General features: G+C 42.5%; 1 long non-coding RNA gene across 1 annotated transcript in view; it reads right to left on the bottom strand.

Annotated features, from left to right (window-relative positions):
* Positions 1-24,617, bottom strand: part of LOC309347417 — an 89,476-nt gene that overhangs the window by 59,288 nt on the left and 5,571 nt on the right. Inside the window, exon 2 of the long non-coding RNA XR_014158935.1 lies at positions 5,122-5,231. This is a non-coding gene — a long non-coding RNA (uncharacterized lncRNA). The remainder of the gene's footprint in view (positions 1-5,121; positions 5,232-24,617) is intronic.

Here is a 24,617-nt window from a genome sequence, read left to right on the forward strand (position 1 = left end):
TAACCAGTCGCTGCTGTGCCAAACGGCAGTAGGAGGAGAGGTGGTTTTCTCAGGGCCAGCCTACGGTGAAGGGCAAGATGGTGCCCCCCTTCAATGTACATCTCCACTGCACCCGACAGCAGCAGGGTAGGCAGAATGGCACACACCACTCTGTCCTTAGGAATATAGGAAGCTGCCTTCTACAGAGCCAGAGCATTGGCCTCATCCAGCTCAGGTCTGCCTCTACACTGACTGGCAATGACTCTCCAGGGCTTCTAGTGTTACCTGGAGAAGTCAGGGATTGAACTTGGGATCTTCTGAATGCCAAGTGCTTGCTCTTTCACTAGGCTACAGCCCTCTCCCACTAAATTAGGCTCTTTATTATATTGCTGCCGCTCTGCCTCCCTCTCCAAAGCTTTTTCACTTGAGGCTCCAGTGTTGTAGCTAGGTACTTTTAGACCCTGAACAAAGTAGTTTTATGGGTTTCCACTGTAGACAACTGTTTGTGTTACTTCTGTTGTGAAACAGTTTTCCTCTCCCTACCCCCTGCTAACCATTTTATGCTTCATAATGGATTCTACATTCCTGAGATGTTAGACTCCAACAGAGCAATGCCCCCCAAACTGTTTTCCTTCCCTGATTTCTTGTTTTATTTTAAAGAATACCCTAAACTAGGGTTGCCATATTTCAAAAAGTGAAAATCCGGATGAAAAAAGTTGTTTTGCCCAAAGTTGTTGAGCTTTCATTGCAAGATCCCACAAAAAAAGAGAGGTTTTTGAGCTATTTTTAAGGAAATTCGCCAAAATCTACACTTTTGACATGGGTGTTGCCATATGTCCGGATTTTCCCAGCCATCTAAGCAGTTTTCACCCAGACACTGTTTCAAACAGCCAAATCCTGGAAATGTCCAGAAAATTTGGGACGTATTGTAACCTTACTCTAAACATGTACAGTTTTGCATTTTAAACACAATTATATCATCACATCCTCATGGCTACAAGAGTAAAATGCAGTTCACTTCTGCAGCTGTTGTAGAAAAGGATAATATATTTTTAAAAGTAAACGTAATAAAATGAATAGGGATGTAAGAAGGCAGTGATTTCCATTTCAACGTGTATTCACCACAATCAGCACATTTTCTGTTCTGCTGCAGTCCAGTTTCTGCCAAATACTACATATTGCATTTAATTCAATGTAAAAGAAAAAAGAAAAAAGACCCCTGACAGTTAAGTCCAGTTGCGAACAATTCTGGAGTTGCGGCGCTCATCTCGCTTTATTGGCTGAGGGAGCTGGCGTACAGCTTCCGGGTCATGTGGCCAGCATGACTAAGCTGCTTCTGACGCAACCAGAGCAGCGCACAGAAACACTGTTTACCTTCCCACCGGAGCTGTACCTATTTATCTACTTGCACTGTGACATGCTTTCGAACTACTAGGTTGGCAGGAGCAGGGACCTAACAATGGGAGCTCACCCCGTCGCAGGGATTTGAACCGCTGACCTTCGGACCAGCGCCACCCGCGTCCCTACAATTTAATGTAAAGGAAATGTCAAAACAATGTAACAGAGGATGAATAATTAGGTGTCACGTGGCTAACAGCAGAATAAAATTAAAAATTAAAAAACAAAACAAAAGAGGGATTACAATGATGTGAATGAATACTGATTGTTTTCATTTGGCTGACTTCAGTACCTGACATCAGACAAACACACAAACTGCAATTTCTGTTTTTGTCAGATCCTATATCCCTATATCCCTAAAGAATGTAAACATGTAGATGTCTAGTTGCCCCCCCAATAATCTATTAAAAAATTTTTTTTAAAAGAAGAAACAAAGAATGTTGCAGGATCAGTCCTAGTGGGCCCTGGCATGCCAACACCGAACTGCTGACTTGGGGCTCTGTTTGTCTGCTGTCATCATTTCTAACTCTATGGATGGGTGGATGGATGGATGGATGGATGGATGGATGGATGGATGGATGGGTAGGTGTGGGGCCTTGGACATCAGGGCCCTAGGATGCAGTCCAGGTTGCACCACTGATGACTCTACTTAATGGTAGGGATGGCCTTAGCTTTTGTAAAGGGTTAGCAGATGAACAAAATGGTAGATAATAATAGTAGTGTTGGTAGCAAGAAGAAGGTGAACTGGGGTCTTAGAACCTGTTTTTAAAGGTATTTGTGGGAGTTGCATCCAAGATTTCAAGTTGCCTTATTCAGACAAATGCAGATGCTGCCCACTGCCCAAATTATAAGTGGTGGTGGGAGGGGGATCTGGCCTCTGATGGCCTTCATAGCTACTGTTGCCAGAAGCGTTATGGAGAAGCATGATTGGCTAAACATAGGAAGGAGTCAAGAGGTGGGGATTGTGACGTTCATTAAGGGTCCCCCTCCTTTCCCCTGATAATCCAGCTGCTAGCACTGTTTTTTTAAGTCCTAGGTACAGACTTAATTAGCACCTTTTTACCCTGAGATAGCTATATGGTTGTGACAAATGTATCCTTGTTGGGAATCAGGCTTCCTAACTCCAAGAAATCCCACTGGTCTCATCAAGGCATTTTGCTTCTTTCAACAATTCTCAAATGAGGAAGAACTTCTAAATTTGCTCTGAATTTCACAGCAGGCAAAAGCAAAAAACAAACAACTCAAACTCAAACCAGCGAGGGATGTGCAGAACTCTCCAGAGAAATCTTGCTTCTCTTTGATCCTTTTGGCTTCCTTCAAAATTTCTCAGATGTTTTCTCCTGAGGAAAAACCTCCCAAATTTATTTTGGGTTTAAGCAAAATTCTGGTGGCCATGCAGCTATTAAAAGTTACCGAAGGATGCTGAAGAGATTTTACAGGAATGGTAGAGCATTTGCTTTGCCTGCAAAAGGTTACTGGTTCAGTCCCAAGTATCTGCAGGTAGGGCATGGAAACATCCCTTTCTGAGACCCTGGAGGGCCACTGCCAGACCAGGGCTGGGGATCCCCATGGCTGGGGGCTGAATGGGGCCCTTTGTGTGGCCCTCAAAACCCTCACCAGGTAAGACACCCTCTTTTCAAGCCACACTCTCTTCTGTTCCTTTTTGCCCTTCTGGAGTGTTTTGCTTGGCTTGAATGTGACCTTGTTTTCTGATAATACTTCTTGCTCCCTTAGAAGGAGGGAAGAGAGCAGTATGTGTGTATAGAAACTGTACAAAGGTAAAATCTACATTTGTTGCTCTGTCTGCTTCTGCCTGTGGCCTCACTCACCACTGCTTTGCATGCAGATGGTCCCAGGTTCAATCCCTGCCACCTCCAGCCATGGCTCAGAGAAAAGCAATGTCTGACGTCCTGAAGAGCTGCCGGCATTCACTGTAGACAATACTGAGCTAGATGAACCCATGGTCTGGCTCAGTACAAGGCAGCTTCCTATGTCCCTGCTCTGGCTCTCTCAATGCTGACTTTATCACGTACAGATTTGTGGGGGCTGGAATGCTTCCTCTTCTCTTTCTCCAAGGCTCTTGGATCTGCATGTATCCTTGGGTGTGCTGACCAGGAAACGGAAAGATTAAAAGATCGTAGGGTTTCCAGCATTTGAGGCACTCTTAATAGTTGAGGAGTGCAGTGTGTGTATTGTTGACAGCCCCTTGTCTGAGCAGATACCGAGGGCCAAGGAGAGATGGAGCAGTCACTTCCACCTATTCTTTGGGAGTGATATGTGAACGACATCTTGGTCAGAGGCAAGGGTGTGCTTGCTTGTTCCTCCTTTCTCCTTTTGCTTCTTCCTGCTAATCTTACTTTTCTTAGCCCTGTCACTCTTTCCTCTCTTGTTTTTCCTATGGGCAGTCCAAAAGGAGACCTTGGAGCACCAGGCTTCAGGAGCCTCACAGATCCATTTCAGAGAGAGCCCCAGCTGATGTAAGATTTGTGTTCCTTCTAAAGCCCTATTTAGATGACCGTTCTGAACAGAAGGAAGGAATAAGGCCTCCAGGGGACTTAGAAGTCTGGGGTCCAGCATATTTAGAACAACAGAAGTCTGAGATGGTTTATAGTCATTCTAATATGTTGCCAGAGTCCCTTTATAGCTCCGGGTTTTACAGTTTGCTTTGATTTCAGCCCAGGGTTCTCTTTGTCCACCTCTGGTGTAATTGCAGCATGCTAATGAAAATTGCAAAAATGTGTCTCGCTTCCCAAAGGCAGCCCACAGTCCAAAGTGTTTTTGGCTTCCATGCTCTAAACAAGACACTGATTAGCTAGTAATCAGCCAGTGATTAGTAGAGACAACTGGGTCACTTAGAGTTCAGGCTGCACATTGTTTGCTTCAAGGCAATGGAATGCTACTGCCCAGACCAGACTAACTGATCCGATTGCCCACTGTAAACACTGGATTTGGCATAGTTGTTTTGGAAAATCAATTTGCATCCTAGGAAGGGAAATATATGTGTGTGCATATTTAAAAACCAGGTCTACTGTTTCCATTTAGAATGTGGATGCATAGTGATTCTGCAGTTTGCCCATTCTCAGAACATTTTTGTTTGCACTAAAACTCCATTTTATTTTGAGATGAATGTAGACAAATTGAATTGTAAGGGATAGTCATTAAAGTTTTCATATTTTTTTTGGTGGGGAAAATTATCATAAACATCTGGCACCAGGTTTGCATAATGTCCACATTCATGTGAGTCTCTGAGCCCATTTACTAGGAAGCTACACAATATTTTTTTCTCCATAGAATTATTTTTGGAATGATTTCTATGGACTCAAACATTCAAAAACACTATGGGAATTGAGGTGGGGAGGGAGTGCGGAAATATGGCTCTCTTCTGTGGGGTGTAAGCTTTCTGCCATATAAGTTTTCTTCAGAGGGTGTGAGTAGATCTAAGGGTTTATGCTACAATTTCAGATTTCAGTGGAATATCAGGAGAAGCTTTATGGTAGCAACCAATTACCATGGGGAGTTGTGGCTCCTTTCTCTCTGGCAGCCACCAAGTAAAAGCTAGATGTTGGGGAAGGTCTAGCTCTAATTTCCTGCTTTGAACAGGGGATTGAACTAGGTTACCTCCAGGTGCCCATCCAATTCTCTGATTTTATCAGAACTATCCCTAGAACACTTTGAACATAGGTAATCTGCCTTCTACTGAGTCAGACATTTGGGTCAGTCTAACTAAATATTGTCTTCACTTACCGCCAGTGGCTGTCTAGTTTTCTCCAACCCTATCTTGAAGATCTTGAAGATTGAACCAAGGGGTCTTCAGCATTCAAAGCAGATATTTTACCATTGAGCGATGACCTTCCCTTTGGTGGAGAAAAGCATAGCATTGCTAAATTGCATATACAGAAGATGCTCATTACACTTAACTAAATGCCCCTTTCTGTATCCCCTGTGGAATTAGCACTACCTGCTTTCTGAACAGGAATATTAACAAATGCTCTCAAAGCAGCTTACAAAAAACAAAATGTACCGTAATAGTCATGAAACAATTAAATCATGAATAAAACACAGTAAAACAGTAAAACAAAATAGTAGAGCATCAGTGTTAAAAATAGTAGCACTCCTAAACACATTTACTTGAGAATATGTCCCATTGAAAATAATAATAATAATAATAATTAATAATAATAATAATAATAATAATAATAATAATAATTGTTGTTATTATTATTATGGCTTCAGTGATGCAGCTAAGTCTAGTACTCCAACTGTGCCATTCATCTCTGGACATGGTGGCAAATGCCTTCTTAAGTTACACCTTGTCTAGAATACTGTAATCTGCCCAATGTGCATCTGCCGTATGGAAACGTTAGCTTGTATATCATTCCAAAGCTTCTTTGCTCTTTGGGGGCTGCCATGGGTCACTTCCACACTATACAACATATTTATACCACTTTAATAATAACAGCTTTCCCCAAAGAATCCTGGGCTCCTCTAAGTTACAATTCCCAGCACCTTTAACAAAGTAGAGCTCTGAGGAATCCATGTGCTTTAAGTGCACTATCAATATATGGCATGGCTGAGACCATGCTCTTCAACCACAGAAACTGTGCGTTGGTTTTTGCCTCTTGCCTGGGTTTATGTTCTAGGTCAGGCCTTATAGGCTTCTTAGCCATTGCGGCACCCTACACCTCCCAGAAACACAAATACTGAGCCTGGGCAGATTTATCCATCCAAGAATTACAGCCCTGAACTCTAAAAAGTCATGGGGCTCTGAGACACAATTACATGATGTACTTCCTAAAAAGATTTGTGTTTCCTGACAGTATGCATTTATCAACTATTGGATTTCCTCTCTTCCTGTTTCAAGTGGGGAATCTGCTGTGATTAAAAGTAAAGCAACAACAACAACAACAACTTGGGTTACGCTGCTTAAAATAGCATTTTAGCTAGATGGTAGTTAAAATAAAAAAGTTACCCCCATCTTATTATTATTTTTTGAGAGCCCTGTGGTTTCATTGTCTCCATCACTTAAAACATCTATAAAGCACCCAAATCTTGCTAAGCACTGTGCATATAAGACGTGACAGTGCTTGCCCATTGTCTCCCCAGTGTGAACGGGGCCTCAGAGAGTTACGGTACTTCTCTCTTTTTTTTTTTTTTTAAAAAATAATTTTTATTAACCGACCAATCAAATCAAATCAAATCAAATCACATCACATAAATTCCGAATTACAAAGCCGAATTTTAAATTTTTGTTGAGGGGACCCATATTTCAAGTTCCAAAAGGGGATTCCGATCATCTTCTTGCTACTGCGTTAATGTCCAGATCAGTCCAAATAAAGTTCATAATTCTATCCAGTCTTATCTTGCTGTTTCCACATCTTATCTTGTTCATATATTTTTTCTTTTTTTTCTTTATGATCTCTTCTGATAATCTCCTTAAGCAGATAAACACCAATTATATCCTGTGTGAATTTTTCCGTTCGTCCAATCCTCATATTGAGATGGTTTCCATATATCATCACTTTCATAAATAACATCGCTGTTTCCACCATTAATCTCAGGATCTGTCGTTCTTAAGTCCCACTGAGGAGTCTCACCCACAATATAAAAACAGCTCTTTTCCTCCTCCCAGACTCAAGTCCTCCGACAGAGCTTGCCAACATGGCGACGGTATTTTTAACTGCGTCATTCCAAAGCTCTTAAACTTTCCACACTCTTCTTAAAACATGCTTTGGTTAGAAAATTTATCTCCACACAGTCGTAAATCCACGGCTTAAGTCATTAAAATGGCATTTCTGACTTGTGGGGAGGGGAATTCTTGTTTAATCACATAGAGGAAAGAAAGGAAAGTTTTTTCCCCCTCCCCCATCCAGTCCCTTTGCCATACCGAGTCTTGGCATATCTTCTCATGATTGATTCTTGTTCCTCCGACTCGTCTTGTTTATCAGAGAACTCTTCTGTTAGCAGTCTTTACTCCCCCTCCTTCCTTGAAATATGTGCATTCGCTTCTTCCTAATTGTTCCTTTTGAAGTTCTTGCAGCTAGCGGCGCGGATCAGAGACAGCGTCCAGGAGCACCGAGATCCACAGGAGGGCATTCTGCCTAGTGCCCCCACCCCTACAAATTCGGGGGTGGTATAGGGCACAGCAGGCAAGGGCAGCCCCCCCAACCTTGGGGGGGGGGGGTAGGGAGGCTATTTACTCCCATCACAGCCTCCTAATTACCTCCTGTGGGTCGGAGAGATGTTATTGTCAGCCATCTTCTGATGCACCCCTAGTGGCCCCTCGAGAGTTACTTCTCTCTGAGAGGGAGTTACTTTCCTTTAGTGATGTGCAAATTCCCACAGGTTCATTTTGTATTGTGATTTGCAGGAGAAAGTGAAGAACAATATCTCTCACACACCCCTTCCAAAAATTTTAAATTGTTTGCTGGTCCCAATCCATATGTGGGAGCTGCTGCTACTGCTCTCTCTTTCTGTCTCTGTGGAAGATTGGGTGGGGAGAGAAGTGACCAAGGGGAGGGAACATAAACCAAGGTAAGGTGACTCCCTCTGGTAGTAGTATCCACTAAGACAGCTAGATCTGGTCTCCAAGGCATGTATTACCTGCTACTACAGTGGCATGTTCCTTGAAGGCCAGATCTGCTGCCTCCTCAGCTGCGCCCCCCCCCCCGCCATGCTGCCTCTGCAGTGGCTTCTTTGCAAATAGGAGGCACTGCTGGTCTCTTCCTACCATTATCCCCAATGTAGTTCTTTATTCCTCCCTTGTTCCTGATGCAGATCTTCACTCACCCCCTTCTTCCTTGGCTGGGGTGTGGGCCATTTTGTGGTTTGTATCAGGTGCCAAAATATCTTGGGTCAACCCTACCAGAGAGGATGTTTTCCACTGCAATCAGTTTTAGGTCCAAATGTGCCTCTGAAGTTTAAAAGGATGGGGACCACAAGGACAGAAAGTTGGGCTATGGGAATTCTGTTTCCCCTTCACACACCTGAGCAATGCTCAGATGGGCACTCCTCTTATTCTCCTGCAGTACATGAATAACAAGAGGAGAGGCTAGTTCTTCACTTAAAAACAGGTATGTGGGCATTTAAGGTGCCTTTCAGGAACTGGTTCAACCAGTGTAACCTCTCTTGCTATAATACAAGCTGCATCTGTTGAATATTTTTAAGCCAACAGCTGAGAATAAGAAGAGCCCTGATGGATCAGGCCAAAGGCCCATCTAGTCCAGCATGCAGTTCTCACAACTGCCAACCAGACACCTTTGGGAAGATTGCAAGCAGGACATCAGGACAACTGCACTCTCCCCACCTGCAATTTCCAGTAGCTGGTAATCAGAGGACCCAGCCATACAGCTGCAAACAAAATGTTTCAAGCGTGTTTCAAGTGCAATATACAATGTGATGCTAGATGGCAATGGCGAGCCTTATGGAAAATTCAATGTATTTTTTTAAAAGCATTTTCAGAACGGTTTTTATATGTGTGTAGATTCCACCAGAGTATAGACATCATGGCTGGCAGCTACAGCTGAAAGCAAAGAAGTCTATATCAAGACCAAAGGCAGCCAATTTGATGCTGTGTTAAGGTTAATAGATAGGGACGTGGGTGGTGCTGTGGGTTAAACCACAGAGCCTAGGACTTGCCGTTCGGAAGGTCGGCGGTTCGAATCCCTGTGATGGGGTGAGCTCCCATTGCTTGGTCCCTGCTCCTGGCAACCTAGCAGTTCGAAAGCACGTCAATGTGCAAGTAGATAAATAGGTACCGCTCCACATGACCCAGAAGCCAGGCACCCACAAATTTCATCGCCAGGGCTATGCACAGTGCATGGTACCCATGGCCCTGGGCACCCATGGTTGTGGGGCCAAGCTGGCAATCCTGCTTGGGACAGTCAAAAATAGCATTAAGGCTTTTGGGCTGCTACATCACACTGTTGACTCATGTTAAGCTTGAGGTCTAAATCCAAGTAATTTATAAAGGTGTTGAACAGCAACGGTCCCAGGACAGAACCTTGTGGCACCCCACTTTTCACTTTTTTCCAAGATGATGAGGAAATAATTAGTGAGTATCCTTTTGGTGTGGTCAGTCAACCAACTATAAATCCATCAAACAGTAGCCTCGTCCACCCCACATTGCACCAGCTTCTCCACATGAATATCATGTTCTCTCTCCCTGTACTGCACTCCTCACCTGCTTCTCCTTTCAATGTGCAAGCTGAGAAAGGGACAGGGGTATCATTCAGGAAAGGGGCATAGCTCAGTGGTAGAGCACCTGTGCATGCAGAAGGTCCCAGGTTCAATCCCTGGCATCTCCAGGTAGGGCTATGATAGGTTCATGTCTGGATCCTATTCAATTCCTGCTGTTAAGCATAGACAGTACTGAGCTAGCTGGACCAGAATTCTTACTCTGTATAAGGCATCCCTGTGAGCAACTGGGATGCTGTAGCCGGTGGCGAAGCTACCTGCTCCGGCACCGGGAGCGGCGTACGCCCGGGGGCATGGCTGGTGCACATCCCCAGGGTGCGTGCCGTGCCGCCCGTGGGAGCATGCCTCACATCGGGGGGGGGCGTGGTGAGCGGCGCACGTCCTGGGGGTGTGCGGTGAGTGCTGAGCATCCCAGGGGGCGGGGGCAGCTGCAATGTAACCCCCCCGGGATGGCACCCAGGGCAGACTGCTTCCCCCACCCCCACTTTCATCCGCCAGTGGCTGCAGCAACTCATAAGAAGCTGTTAGTCCTACTGACTCCTCTGCTGCATAAACCAAAGGACATCTAACCACAATATGAAAATATATAGAGAGCCTTGTTTTAAGGCACAAAGGGAACTGGAAAGACAATTACAATGGCAATCACTGTAAAACAACTAAGAGATCATGCACTGAGCACGCTAACTCAGATTAGAAAAGATCCTCGCCTCATTTAATAGAGAAAATACATATCTAGATTGGCCAAGTCATTAACAACAGAAGCACCTTTAAATTGAAATAATAAAACCATAGTCATCATAAGGAAGCTTGAGAGAAACCAGGCCAACATATGGTTGCAAGGTGTAATTAGAAGCCAGCTTGAAAAGAAGCAACATGTCTTTATTACTTTCAGAAGCCATTTAAAGAAAGGATGGAACTCTCGTTTCAGCTGAGCTGGGTGTGAAATCAACAAGATCACAACAGAAACAACTCTCTGGACCGTATCCAGACAAGTACGTTGGGTTTCGCACTTGGCATGGTGATGAAGCTGATAAGCTTAGCTAGATCTATTGCTGCTTAGAACACGTTGAGAATACACAGAATTACAGGGGTTGGGGGGTGCTGCTATAAAATCTTTCTTGATGCAAGTGGGATGCCCGGTGACTCATGGTAAACCTCTGGCATTTCTCGGAAGATGTTCTACTCATCAGTGTTGTACGTGCACCCAAGGGAAGTAGGAAAGAACTGACATTGTAAAGTTTCACAGAGCTGAATGACTCTAGGTCAGGCGATTTCATGAAACCAAACTTGAAAGTTTCTCGCTGTTAGTAACAGCTAGACCGATATCCTAAGAAACAGACTGCTGCTATGTTGTCTTAATTTCTGATTTCTTGATTTTTAAAAACATATTTGATATTTCATTTTCTTACATTTATTTCCCCACTTTCTTCCATTACAGAACTTATGGCAGTATATGTGTGGTTCCCATTTATGGTTCGTATCTTGATTTCTGTATCTTAATGTACTGTTCTGTTCCCATACTGGGAACCTTAAGTATCCAGGGCAGAATACCAGTTTAATCATCATCATCAACAACAACAACAACAACATGTTGGGACAGAGGTGAAGAACATCAGGTCTGGGGACCAAATGTGGCTCTCCAGGCCTTTCTATATGGCCCTTGGGACTTTCCCCAGGCCATGGCACTCACAGGCCATGCCCTGCTTGAGGATTTTGCTGCGGTGGAATTAATCCTTTAATTCAGACAATGGCTCCTTGCTTTTCTGGATAGATGATAGAGAGGGGTAGGAATGTGTGTGTAGAAACTAGCCTACTGTACAAAGGCAAAATTAGAGACTTTTTTAGTGCAAATGTTCCCCAATATAAACAAGTTTGGATGCAGTTTTGCCCAATATGCACAATTTTTGCAAAGCAATTCCCCCTAATACAATGTATTTTGTATGTTATTTTTATGAATATATGCATTTATATGCACACCTTATCCTTTTTATCCCTTTTAATGTGCTGGAGAGATGCACTGCAAAACTAGGAGAAGAATTTTTTTTGAAGTACAGTGGTAATTTGATTCGTTTCTTGTTTCAGGAAGTGTAAATTTGGTGAGTTTTCCTTTCAATGTGAACTGATTTGAATTTCTCCCTCATCCCTATTGGCAAGGTAACTTGGCACTCATTAAGAGGTTCATTAAGCAGAGAGAGACTCCCTAGCTCATAGTGGCAGAGGGCCTTGATGAGGTAACAGGAGAGTTAACCTGCTTTGAGAGTTGTTGCTGGTGTTAATATTTATTTGTTTTTTTATTTTTGTTTGTTTATTGCATTTGTTAGTCAGCTTACTTTCGAAAAGTCTCCAAGCAACTTAATAACAAAATAAAAAACAGCAAAAAGAATAAAAAGTCAATTTTAAAAGTATGTACAGAGGTACCTTGGGTTACAGACGCTTCAGATTACAGACTCCGCCAACCCAGAAATAGTACCTTGGGTTAAGAACTTTGCTTCAGGATGAGAACAGAAATTGCATGACGGCGGTGCGGCGGCAGTGGGAGGCCCCATTAGCTAAAGTGGTGCTTCAGGTTAAGAACAGTTTCAGGTTAAGAACGGACCTCCAGAACAAATTAAGTTCTTAACCCGAGGTACCACTGTATGCACTAAATTCCTAAAATGATCACCTAGGAATACAATCAGACAGAGAAGTCCTACCCTACTAAAAGCCTGGGTAAATAAAAATGTCTTGACCTGACACCTGACACCTTAAACCTGACAACAATGACACCAGGCATTTTTTAAAAAAACACCTGGAGAGACCTTCCATAGATGGGGAGCTATCACTGAAAAAGACTGTTCTTGTGTGGTCACCCTCTGCACCTCCCTAGATGAGGCAGGTGGAGAAGGACCTCTGATGAAGATCAAAGGGTCTGGGCTTGCTCCTGTGAGGAGATGGGGTCCTTGAGGTCCAGTATATGTAAAGACCCCTCTGAGCAAAATGAACATAATCATATAATCTATAGACAAGGGAAAACTACTACTTTTTCAGCTATTATGTGGATAGTTTACAGCCTCTGCCACCCCAATCTGAAACTGGGTTGCCTTCCTCTAAATGAGTGGTGAGGAACCTTTGGCCCTCCATTTGTTGCTGAGCGTCAGTTCCCACCATCCCTAGCTGTTGGCCGTACTCAGGCTTGACCCACTGGAGAGGAAGGTGAGATGCCTTTCTCAAGCGGTGGAAACTTAAGAGGCACTGCCTGCTCTGCCCCTGCTGCCACACCGCTGTCTCTGCTTGCAGCTGAGAAGTGGCACCAGCAGCGGTTTCCACAGAGACCTCAAAGAGACCTCACAGAGCACCTGAGATCTTGTGAGACTTCCCCGAGATCTCAGTGGAAACTGCTGTTGCGGGCACAAGTGTTGCTGTTGGTGTTTTGTGGCAGCTGTTGCCACACAACACAGGTAAGAGAGTAGCAATACCAGTGGTGGTGAGGAGTGGCACCGGAGGGAACAGCATGTTCCAATTTTGCCTCAATCTGCAAAACTGGATGGGCTGCCATTGGTTGTACTTGCTGGGGCTGATGGGAGTTGTAGTTCAGTAACATCTGGAGAGCCAAAGGATCTCCACCTCTAGCCTTTTGCTGTTATAGTGATTTCAGATGCGGTTGTGATTCAATATTATAAAACATAGTTACTTTTTGTTGATTTTATCATGTTTATGTTCTTTCATATTATAAGCTGCCTGCCATTTTTAGCAAATAAATTAGGTAAGAGAAACTTTTGTAAATAGCTAACTAAAATATTGTTATAGAGAAGAACATTCTGCTTCTTAAGGAATGGCGTACTGACATTTCCCAGCACATTCCTTTATAAAAAAAACAATGTCATGTACTGTCGTCGCATCAGGAGCATCTGGCTTTGCAGGACCCAGAAAAAAAATGACTATACTTAAGAGTCGTGGTTTATTATGAAGTGTATCATAGCTGGTTTATAATTACTTCTGAAGAAAATTGCAAGGCAACTTGAACAGCAGCAACACTCAAAGACGTACATTATTAAGGAAGATTAAGGAATTTCTCCCAGGAAAAGAGACTTCAGAGTGACCTAATTGAAGTTTTTAACATTCTCAAGGGAACTAACAGAAATTGGTTCATGCAAATTCTTCACCCTTTCAAAAGAACACAAGTCTAGAGAACATTATCTTTAAATAAATAAAAAGGAGTTTAAGATCAAAAAGAAATAAGAAGAATAATGTAGGATAATTTGGCTTGGCTTGGGCAGACTCTTCTGGGTCATTTGTTTTACCTCCCCACCCTCCACCCCAAAGATGTAGTGTGCTACATCACATAAGAAATGCAGTTTGTAACTTTTTATTTATTTGGCAACTTTGGAAAGCACTGCAGACATACTTCTCCCTTACATTAAAGTAGGGATGCTGAATAATTTCATTCGGTCCATATTATTAAGCAAACTCTCCTGATTTGTGCTCCTGGGTTAGTATTTTATTCATTTTGTCATCATCATCATCATCCTACCCTTCCTCCTAAAGCAGTCCAGGGCAAAACACACACATGTGATGAAACTATATAAAACCAATTCCATTATAGACACAGACTGGGAAAGATCTTTACTTAAAAGGCTCAACTTGAGGGAGGAATGTCTTCAGCAGGTCGCCAAAATATAGCAGAGATGGCACAATACAGTTTTTGAGTAGAGTAAGTATGAAAATGTATATTTTCAGGATAATAGGCATATAAAAGCACATAATTTAGGGTAAAATATCTACAAAAACAATATGAATGTTCCCTCCAATCACAGGTTGACATGCAAATAGGACGGAATGGACCTATGAATATATACATGCAAAACTGAGTTCTGCAGTGGCAAAACTGAGTCTGAGGAAGAAGCAGACAGCCAGGACCACTCTCTGGACTGGTTGTAAGTAAGAAGGCAGGTGGTTTGGAGGAATCAAGACTGAGGCTGGTTAGGCAGTGTCCCATATGCCCTAATGGACCAGCATCCACTGACAGCAATGTAGCTTCTCATTTTGCTAAGAAAGGACAGGAACACATACAGCTCACAGAGCAGAGAGATGTGAAAGTGTCTCTTACTAGGTTGTGCAGAAACATAAAGAGCAGGAAGCATAAGGTACTTGCACTTCCTGTTTTCTCACATTACACAATGCCTGAAGCCACTCTTGGATCTCAGGTCTTGGAACCAGGCTTTTCAAGACTCCAGATACAAGTTATGCAGCAGCTCAGATACTGCAAAATTATCCTAATTAACGTGAAATAGGGTACAAAGGTGGGGCATCCAAACAGTCTGTTTGCTTTGATCTCAAACATTCAGCTCAGCCTAGGGCCAGTTTTCCTTAACTGATGATACTACGGCATCGCAAATCACAAGTGAAGGTGAAACTGACCAGAACAAAGGCAAAATTGGGAGATTCTTTTTCAAAGCCAGAGGGAAGGAGATCACCTTGAACACAGGGTGTCTCCTTCCCCAAATAGGGAGAGTTTTTAGTTTAGGTCTGTAGCTTGTGATTTTATGGTGTGAGCCCACAATGCTTCAGACACAAGGTGGTGAAAGAAAACACAGTCACACGGTGCCTGTTATTAAGGGGAATAAACATACACTCAACTAATCTTTAAAGAAAATAGTATTTCAGATTTTTCACAAGATAAAATAAGCAGGTACAAAGCAAAATGACTTTAAAATTATATCTTGGGTAAGAACGTTTGGTTTTGCAAAAGGCCTTTTGCACATTATGAAATACAGGACAAACAAGTGCAACACATTCATCTCTTAAAGCTGTGTGATAATTGTCACAGAAGAGCAATTCAGTTCATCAACCCTCAAGGTTTCTTTCATTGATTAATTTTTTACATGTTTCGCCATGGCTATCCAAAACAGAGGTAACAAACATGTAAGAATAAGTCCATGAAAATGTGTAAAAAATAAATAAATCATACCCTAAGTATAGTCAATAAATAAAATGGGTTTATCCAGAAGGAGTTCTGTCAGGTTTAGAACACTGGATTAATAATCCAAATCATTGGAAGTGTGTGTGAGTGTTTATTGCTCACCAAACATTTGTGCTGCTTTGTGAGTTTCTGTTCCTTTGGTTATTATTTCTTGCTGCCATTTTCATTTTTCTTTGCTGCTTTTGCTCTTGTAATCCTCATTTGTCCACAGTTCTCCTTAGTCTGATTGTCTGTGATAAGTTCATGTAATGTATTTATGGCTGTCCATGATGCCATCACATCATGGGATCACCTGCAAAATCATGTGGACCACCACATCCAATAGGCATCTTGGGAAGTCTGGGGAAAATGAAGTTGAGGGACAACGAATATGGTAACAAAAAGAACTGCATCACAACAACACCCAAGTGTGTTTGGAGCAAGTACTTTAAAACTGTTGAAAATGGGAGGCACTTTTAGATTAGCCTAGGACAGGCTTCCTCAGCCTTGGCCCTTCAGATGTTTTGAGAATACAATTCCCATCATCCCTGACCACTGGTCCTGCTAGCTAGGGATCATGGGAATTGTAGGCCAAAAACAGCTGGAGGGCCGAGGTTGAGGAAGCCTGGCCTAGGATAATTTGTCATTTTGAAGCTCATCAGTATGACAACAGAAGTAAATTGTTTTTCTGTGAAATCATCTATAACTTGAACTTAGTGTCCACTGAAATCAGTGGACAATAGTCATAATTATTCACTTGTCCCACTAAGTTCAGTGGGACTTACTGTCAACTAACAGTCTGGATCCAATCCATAGTATATTTTTAGGTAATGATGCATATAGCTCTAGCCAAATCCAGTTCAACATCAGTACACCTATGAATGGAAATTATGCTGTCTTGGGAGTCAGAGCAGGCCCACTTAAAGGAAAGGACCTAAGTTAGCCATGTCCATCAATTCTGCTCTGAGTAGAACTCAGAGTAGAACTCAATGGGTACAAACCCATTGAACTGAATGAAAATTAATTTCTGACCTGGGTAATGGGACCTGGGTAATGGAGGTGTATCTATAGAGAATGGAAATTGTTGGCTTCTCAATCATATTAAGAAAAATGAGAAGGGTCAATCACTATTGGGGTCCATTCCTAATAAATTGTTGTTGTTGTTATTCCCATTGGACGGTTTCCCAACCACTCAGAATCACCAACAAGTAGATGTCCACACCTTAGTGAATCTGTTTCTCTTGTCTGAAATGTTTGTCCCTTTTGTAAGACTTCTGACCAAAGAGAAAAGCAAAACAAGTAATGTTGTGAATATCACGGAATCACTTCAAGATCAGGGTGAGGTCCACTCATTAATGAATGTCATTTGAGATAATTAACTAGCCCTTTCTGGCTGGTTGCACACAGAGGATGCAAAATGTTTACTGGCAATCCCATGGGAAGCCTGGAAGGCTCGGCCTCCAAATAATTTTCAATTTGTTCCAAACTGGGTATCTTGGAGGCTGGAGGCAATGGCTGTGCGGGATCAGCCTGAGGGATCTCAGACCTGCTAATCTCTGGGAGGTAATTATATTCTGACTGAGGCTAAATTAACAAATATATAATTTGCCACTTTAGATCGCCTCCTTATTACAGAGATGTAGGAAGTAGTACCTATAATACTGCCTTTCCCAGGTTCCTTTTTATATCTCCAAGGCTTGATGCACTTTATTAATGCTTCCATCTTACAGAGGGGGAGCCATGTTAGTCTGCTGCAGCACAAACAAAGAGGCAATTCTTAAATCACAATACCCAGCCAATGAAGTAGACCCAAAAAGCAGGTCAACAAAGAAAGCCTGGTACCCAAAAATAATCTATGATAGGACAGACTCCATATAGAAAGTGACAGAACACCACTTGCAAAGTACAACTGCCAGGTCAAACTGCTCCAATGGATGCACTGATGACTAGGGTAGGCTTGCCATATTTCAAAAAGTAAAAACCAGGACACCCACAACGACCTTTTTTTTATTTTTATAAAGCCACTGAAATTGTTGACCCACAATTTTCTGATTGACTTGCCTAAGATCTGTGACAAAGCACTGCCTTTTGGAAATCCCCCCCCCCCAGACGTCAATTACGCCTTTGAAATCCCAGTAATGTCTGGAAAAATCTGGATGTATGGCAGCCCTAAGAGCCTAGGGATACCAAACAAGCACCCATGGGTGCACTTGCACCAACCAACTAACACCTTCCTTGCTGCCCCCAGGAGGACTATTCTCCCCCTGCGGCAATTTGATTTGTGGAAAAAGTAATCTATTCTCACCTCTTCCCGCCTTATTTTACCTCCACAACAACCCTGTGAGGTAGGTTAAGCTGAGAGAGAGTGACTGGCCACCAAAAAGCTTAACGGTTTAGAAGGGACTTGACATCTGCTCTCCCAGGAGCCAACACCATGAATGTAAGCTTAAGCACCAAAACACCTTATTAGGACACCTACAATTTGGAACTTCCTCACCTTACATATGAGACAGGCACTGTCTTGATTATATTTTTGGTGCCTATTAAAGACCTTCCTTTTCCAAACAATCCTCATTTTAAGTGGAGTTTTTTATTCCACTCTATACTGGACTTGAAATGTGTGTGTTTATCACTTTGGGATGTTTTATGGGAAGTGTTTCAGAATTAATTAAACTAACAATTCACTGTAGCTTGTGCAGCCTGACCCTATGCATGCAAGCCTTGTTGAGTTCAAGTGAGCCTAGTCACACTTTCTCCATGTGCAGGCAAGGCTGTATTAGATTTGCTTCTGAGTAAACATGCACAAGACCTCTTTCCAGCTTCTCTCTCTTTCCCTCCCCCTCCTTTCTTACATGAGAGGGACAATTCTGTGAAGTAGGTTATGCCGAGAGACAATGATTGTCTCAGGGCTGCTCACTGAGCTTCATGGTTGAGTGTGGATTTGAACCTGGGTCTCCTTAGTCTTAGCACATCACTCTAATTGCTGCATCATATTGCTATAACCTTGTAATGCAATGTCTTTGAGAATTCCCCTCTTTCTAAGCAGAGATTTTATGTTTGTAGGTTAATTCATTGGCAAGTAGTTTGTCCTGCTAAAGCTATTGCATGTATATTCCCATAAGTAGTAACACAAGCCAATGTGGATATTGCTGACCAGGTAACCTATCTGTCCCTTGACGCATGCGTTTGCTAAATATTTTCACTCTCAGACAATAGAGATTTGTATTCTTAAGCCTCTGCATTAATCTCGGGGACATGGAGACTCAAGTTCCCCTCCTACTGTGAAATGCATTTTATACCACACTCCAGTGTTGATGCTTTACCAAAAATTTAGAATGACCTTATTGTTCCCCACCCCATCCTAACATTCATAGGGAAATAAGGCAAAGAAGCTAATTAAGAAATAAAGATTTTGGTCTTCTGCACTTATGCTTGCTTTCCTTTCTAATAAAATATTTAAGCTAAATTGAATTTAACTTAACTCGATGACTGTTTAACCTTAGCAGTCATCAGTTTACTGCAGTTATTTCCAGAGTGTTTTTTTAAAAATGGGAAAAAAAGCTTAAACATCTTTGGCACTTTACCAAAAATGCTCTGGCATCCTCTCTTTGACTGTGAGTTTATAATTCCTGATTCACTGGTGCAAAAGTTTAAGGAAAGCAATTTTACAATATTTTTCATTTATAAGAAAACAGATGGAGACGAACGTATCTGCAATTGGGGCTTGCTCAGTTTAATTTATTTCTCAGAGTAAAGTAAAAGATAACTGTGAGGTTGGCACAAGCCAAATTCCATAATGGCATTGCTTGCAAATTATATATATATATATATATATATGAATGAGATTACTGTCATGGAGAGAAGCGATTCAGTGTCACTAAGGCATCCCCTTCCCCCACGCAGGCTAAGCACTCTCCTTCTTCATTTCCAAATGCTGTCTTTCAAAGAAGAGCTACCCCACAAAGAGAATTAAATTTAACCTCCTCTCTGCAACTTGCTGCAAAACAAACAAACTTCCTAAAGTGACATTTCCATTAGACTTGTGTCTCTTTGTTTTTTTTAATGGGAGAGGGATGAAAATTACTGTCACATCGGCATATTGTGAAAATGTCATTTGCAGTGAGGAAAAATCCTCACATGCTGTATTAGTCTTCAGAGCCTTTCATTTCATTCATTCTGACTAACACAGTAGGAAACTCACAGCCCATCAGGGACCTATTGAGGCAGGAACCATTGCGAGCTGCTTTTTTTTTATTTTTTAGAAACAAAAATGATGTTTATTTCCAATGTTTCCTCTAAAATGCTCAAGGTGGTGACTACAGTTCTTTCCCGACCCCCTTTAAAAAAAATCCTCACAACAACCCTCCAAGGTTGGTTAAACTGAGAGATGGTAATTGACCCAAACTCACCCACCCAAGGTATTTCATGGCTGAGTAGGGGGTTGAACCTGGGTTTCCTAATCTGACACTGCACCACACTGCTTTCAACATGGTGTCTGGAGAATGAATCTTGCTTTGCCAGATAATCTCAAGAATAACATGAAGCCTGCAGCTTCTGGGTAAGGTAACCCTTTGGCCTCCTTTGGTCTCAAGGAGGCAGAAGGGGACCCCCTCCCTGACTAGAGGGGGCCACAAAGCTTCTTTTTCTGCCATCTATATGCAGCTTTCTAGCCACACCCACTGCCTCCATTATCTTGCTCATGAGTAGGCCCACAAGCAGGTTACTGCTCATGAGGAAGCATTCAGCTAGGGTTGAATTTCCCAGATTAGGCAGTCGGGATTATTGCCCGGGTGGAAAATCGCTGAGTGTCCTGGAAAATCCTGGGCGCACAGCAACCCGTGTCGACTACTTTGCATCTCCATTTACACAGATCAGGTAGGAGGTAAGATCTTTGTAAGATCTTTGCCTAAATCCACGTAGAGCTGAAGAGACAGTATTAGATTAGATAAACAAATGATATAAAACAGTTTCCTTTTTCTCCCTTTGTTATAACACTAGAACACAGGTCAAGCACATCAGGCCGAATGTTGGAAAATTCAGGACAGACAAAAGGAAGTACTTCTTTGTACAGCACAGAGTTGGATTATGGGATCTGACCTGACAAGAGCTAGTGATGCCCACCAGTTTGGATGGCTTTAGAAGGGAGGCTTTGGCAGATGACGCTATCAGTGGCTACTAACCTTGAACTGATAAGGGGTTAGGGTTTGGACTCCACATTCTAATATGTGTTTTAAAAAATACTCATTTGAGCCCTTGGCACCTTAAAGTTTATCTAGTTCTGGCTTAGAGACTTCTGGACAAGGACAGTATTGGCCGGAGCCAAATCTGAATCTGCTACAGACCAAACACAGACACTGAGGACCAAAGACAGAGGGAGCAGCATGAGAATGGACTAGCAAGGAATGAACCTACCACCCCCAACCCCACAACTACTCCAACATTCTGGAATTTTGCAGACAACCAGCTTGCTTGGTCCACTTCTGGGAGTAAGTTATTACTCCAAGTACTGAAAGGGCAGCATGTGTATATTCTCAAAATATTTTCTTGGGACCACTTAAGAGGTCACCTGGAGTGGCATGGTTGCTGGTCTTCTTGGCATTGCTTCCAAGCCATTCCAGGTTCCACCCATGTGGTTAAACTGAACTTGTATGCTTACACAGTGTGGCAGGAAACGGGGGTTGGGTTATTTTTCATGTTATAAAAGCATGCATATGCCACTAAGCCATGTGGGTGGCAGCCTTATACATTCCTGGAGTGGTGTGGGAGCAGTCATGGAGGGGAAGCAACTACATGGGCACCAGATAATGTATAAAGCAGTCTTGAGTGATTCGAAGTCAGGATCCTGGACCACTGCCAGTTTGGGTGGCCAGGTGTCCTACATTACAAAGGACAGCCCTCTATTTGAAGGACTGTCAGTCCAAGTTCAGTTTCAAGATAGAGAATGAAAGGAAGGCAAAGTAGGGGCAACTTGAAGTTACCTGTCAACTGATAGCCCCTGAACAACAGACCAAACAGGGACATGGTTACAGTCTCTAAGATGTATAGTATTTCTATTGAAATTATAACCATTAGCAATTATTCCTTTGCACTGAGCTGCATAAATCAGCACATGCAAATTGTATGCAAATTTGCATGCTTTTTTGTGTATACCCCTTTTTGAGCTGAACTATATTTGTCCAGGAACTGTCTTCCTCGTTTCACCGCAGCATCAGCTTTTATTGGTGACTATGGTGTTGAATTAATTTATCCCATATTTTTTATGATAAACACATCACATTAGAATAATACAAACATTATTGTGCAAATTAACATTGTAGTGCAAATTAATAGTCTGCATTATATTTACCAGGGAGTATGGAAAAAGGTCGTGTAGGAGGAGAGTCATATTATGGGCCCTGATTAATCATACTTCATTAGTGCAGACAGGAAGCCATAAAACAAAATTACATTTGTGAGTCAATTGCTGGAAGAAGCAGGGCCAGAGAGTTGCAGTACAAGGATGATCCCCTTTCCTCACTCTTTCTCCCAGTGAAACACCTCTGGAACACTCTATAATTGACCATGAAAGAAGCCGCTTTAGATGGGAAGCAGATTAAAAGACTTAAGGAACTTGTTTGCAAAGCTCACCTCCTATCCATTCCACAGTATTCAGGAGCCAGGCTTGTGCATGAGCTAAAGTTAGGTTAGGTTGCATTAAATTCATGAATTGCTTCCCACAACAAGAAGTCTGGAAGCAATTTAAGACAAACAAAATATGGCAATAAAAATCAATAAACGTACTGAAAACCCCACCAAAGAAAAAAGAAAATCAAATCATGGATGCTGTCCAAATGCCCAGGAAAACAAAAATATCTTTTCCTGGTGCCAGAATGATGATGCCAGGCAGGTCTCCTTGGGGATAATATTCCATAGATGGGAGCTACTACAGAAAAAGCCTATGTTTTCACCACCACCCTCTAGACATGCCTTGGAGGTGACATTCAGAGAAGGGCCTCAAAAGATGATCTTAGGACCTGGGAAGGGTCATATGGAGAAAAGGCTATCATATAGGTACAGTCATACCTCGGGTTGAATGTGCTTCAGGTTGAGCACTTTTGGGTTGCGCTCCACAGCAACCCAGAAGTAACGGAGTGCGTTACTTCCGGGTTTTGCCGCTCGCGCATGCACATACGCTCAAAATGACGTCACGCGCATGCACGGAAGTGGCAAAACGTGACCTGTGCACGCGCAGACGCGCCATCGTGTCTTACGTTCTATTCAGGATGTGAACAGGGCTCCGGAACGGGGCTCCGTTCACATCCCGAGGTACCACTGTATAGGGATCCCGAGATGTATAACACTTTAAAGGTCAAAACCAAAACTTTAAATTCAGCCTAGAAACAAATTGGTAGGCAGCGCAATCAGGCCAGAAGCAATGTTATAGGTTCAAGCCTGTCCCAGCTAAAAATCTAGCCACTGCATTCTACACTAGCTACAGAAGTGACTTGCTTGGTGGGGCGAAGCTCCTTTGATGGCTTCCTGGCAGGTGGGTCACAGTTGCTTACTGGGAACCGGGGTGGGGGGGAGAGAACCGGGGAGGTTGGCATGGTCAAAATGGAAAAAAGGTATATTTTGTAAAACATAGGTGACAAGGTGAGGGGCCATAGCTACATGGTAGAGCAACTGCTTTGCATGCAGAAGGTCCCAGTTTCAATTCCTTGGTATTTCCAGGTAAGGCTGGAAGAGACCTGTATCTGTAACCTGGAGAGCCACTGCCAGTCAGCATAGACAATACTGAACTAGGAGGACCAATGGCCTCAGTCAGCATAAGGCCATCTTCCTATGTGTGGCTATCTACATGGTTACATCTCTCTTTCATTATCTGGGAGTCTTTACACATCTTAGGTGGGCTCTTTAGCTTAAGCCATTTGGTGCTATACTGCATTTCATCTCAAAAGCCTTTACTGTGTTCTCTGGTGGTTATCCTTGTAGGAGATCTGTAACTGCTTTCCATCTGATGAACAGGAGGCCTTAAAAGTTCAGTGTGTTTGTTCTTGTGTTCTTGGTTTGGGGGCTGCTTGTCTTCCTTTCCTTTTTTAAACGTGTCATCATGATATATGGGCATCGCACTCATTGTGGCTTGTCAGGCTAGATCAGGCTGCATCTTGTCACACAGAAAAACAAATGAAGGCAATATGACTGAGTTGCAGATACATATCACAGGCCATTATAAAGTTAATAAAAACTTTCTTTGATGGGAAGTGCATTTGATGTGTTCTCTGAATGTGCCTCGGATCATGTTGCCTTCTCCCCCCACCACAAGTCAGAATCTCCAAATCTTTCATTCTTCCATTTAAAGTACTTAACTGGTTGAATTCCATGTTACTGAGGCATGCACCAAACCACCCTGCCCCTGATTCCACCTCTCTCCTTTTTCTTCTCCCCACTGAGCAATACTGTTTTTGAGGATACTGCAGAAAAGCAAAACAAAATTCTAATGAAGGTGATATTGTAATAAAAAGAAGTATATTACAATGTTAACATTTATTAATATTAATGAGATTACTATGGCTTCTTATTCATATCTGTATTAATTGACTCGACAACTGGTAGAGGGAGCCTGAGAAAATGAATGCATAAGCAGGAAGTAGAGACAGCAACTCTTTGACATTTATTGAAGGGAAGGGTGCCTCTTAAGTGTAAAAGAAGTGAGAACTGGTTTTAGTGGGGGAAAGAGGGATCTGAAGGATGGACCAACCAGGATTGGAGGCAATGTGCCTCTGAATGCCACTTGCTGGGAGTGCTAGTGGGGATTCAGTTTGCATTTAAAGGTGAGCCTACCTAATTTGTACTTTCTGAAACAGTTTGTGAACCAAAAACAGACGTATCCTTCAAAATTCACACTTCTCCGAATTTTTCCATGCAGTTCTCCAGCCAAGTAATGTATGCACAAATGCAAAAGCATATTTGAAAAGCATATATCACTGAAAATGGCATACAAAAATGCATTTAAATAGGCCAAATTGCATGCAGAAATGTATTTAATAGGAGAAATTTGTACTAAAATGCTGGTGAAATTTCACGAGGATTCAAAAAGAATTGCAAACTGACGTGGGAATTTGGGGTACTG

The sequence above is a fragment of the Podarcis erhardii genome (genome assembly GCF_964252035.2).
Source record: "Podarcis erhardii genome assembly, chromosome: 7".
Taxonomy (NCBI): domain Eukaryota; kingdom Metazoa; phylum Chordata; class Lepidosauria; order Squamata; family Lacertidae; genus Podarcis; species Podarcis erhardii.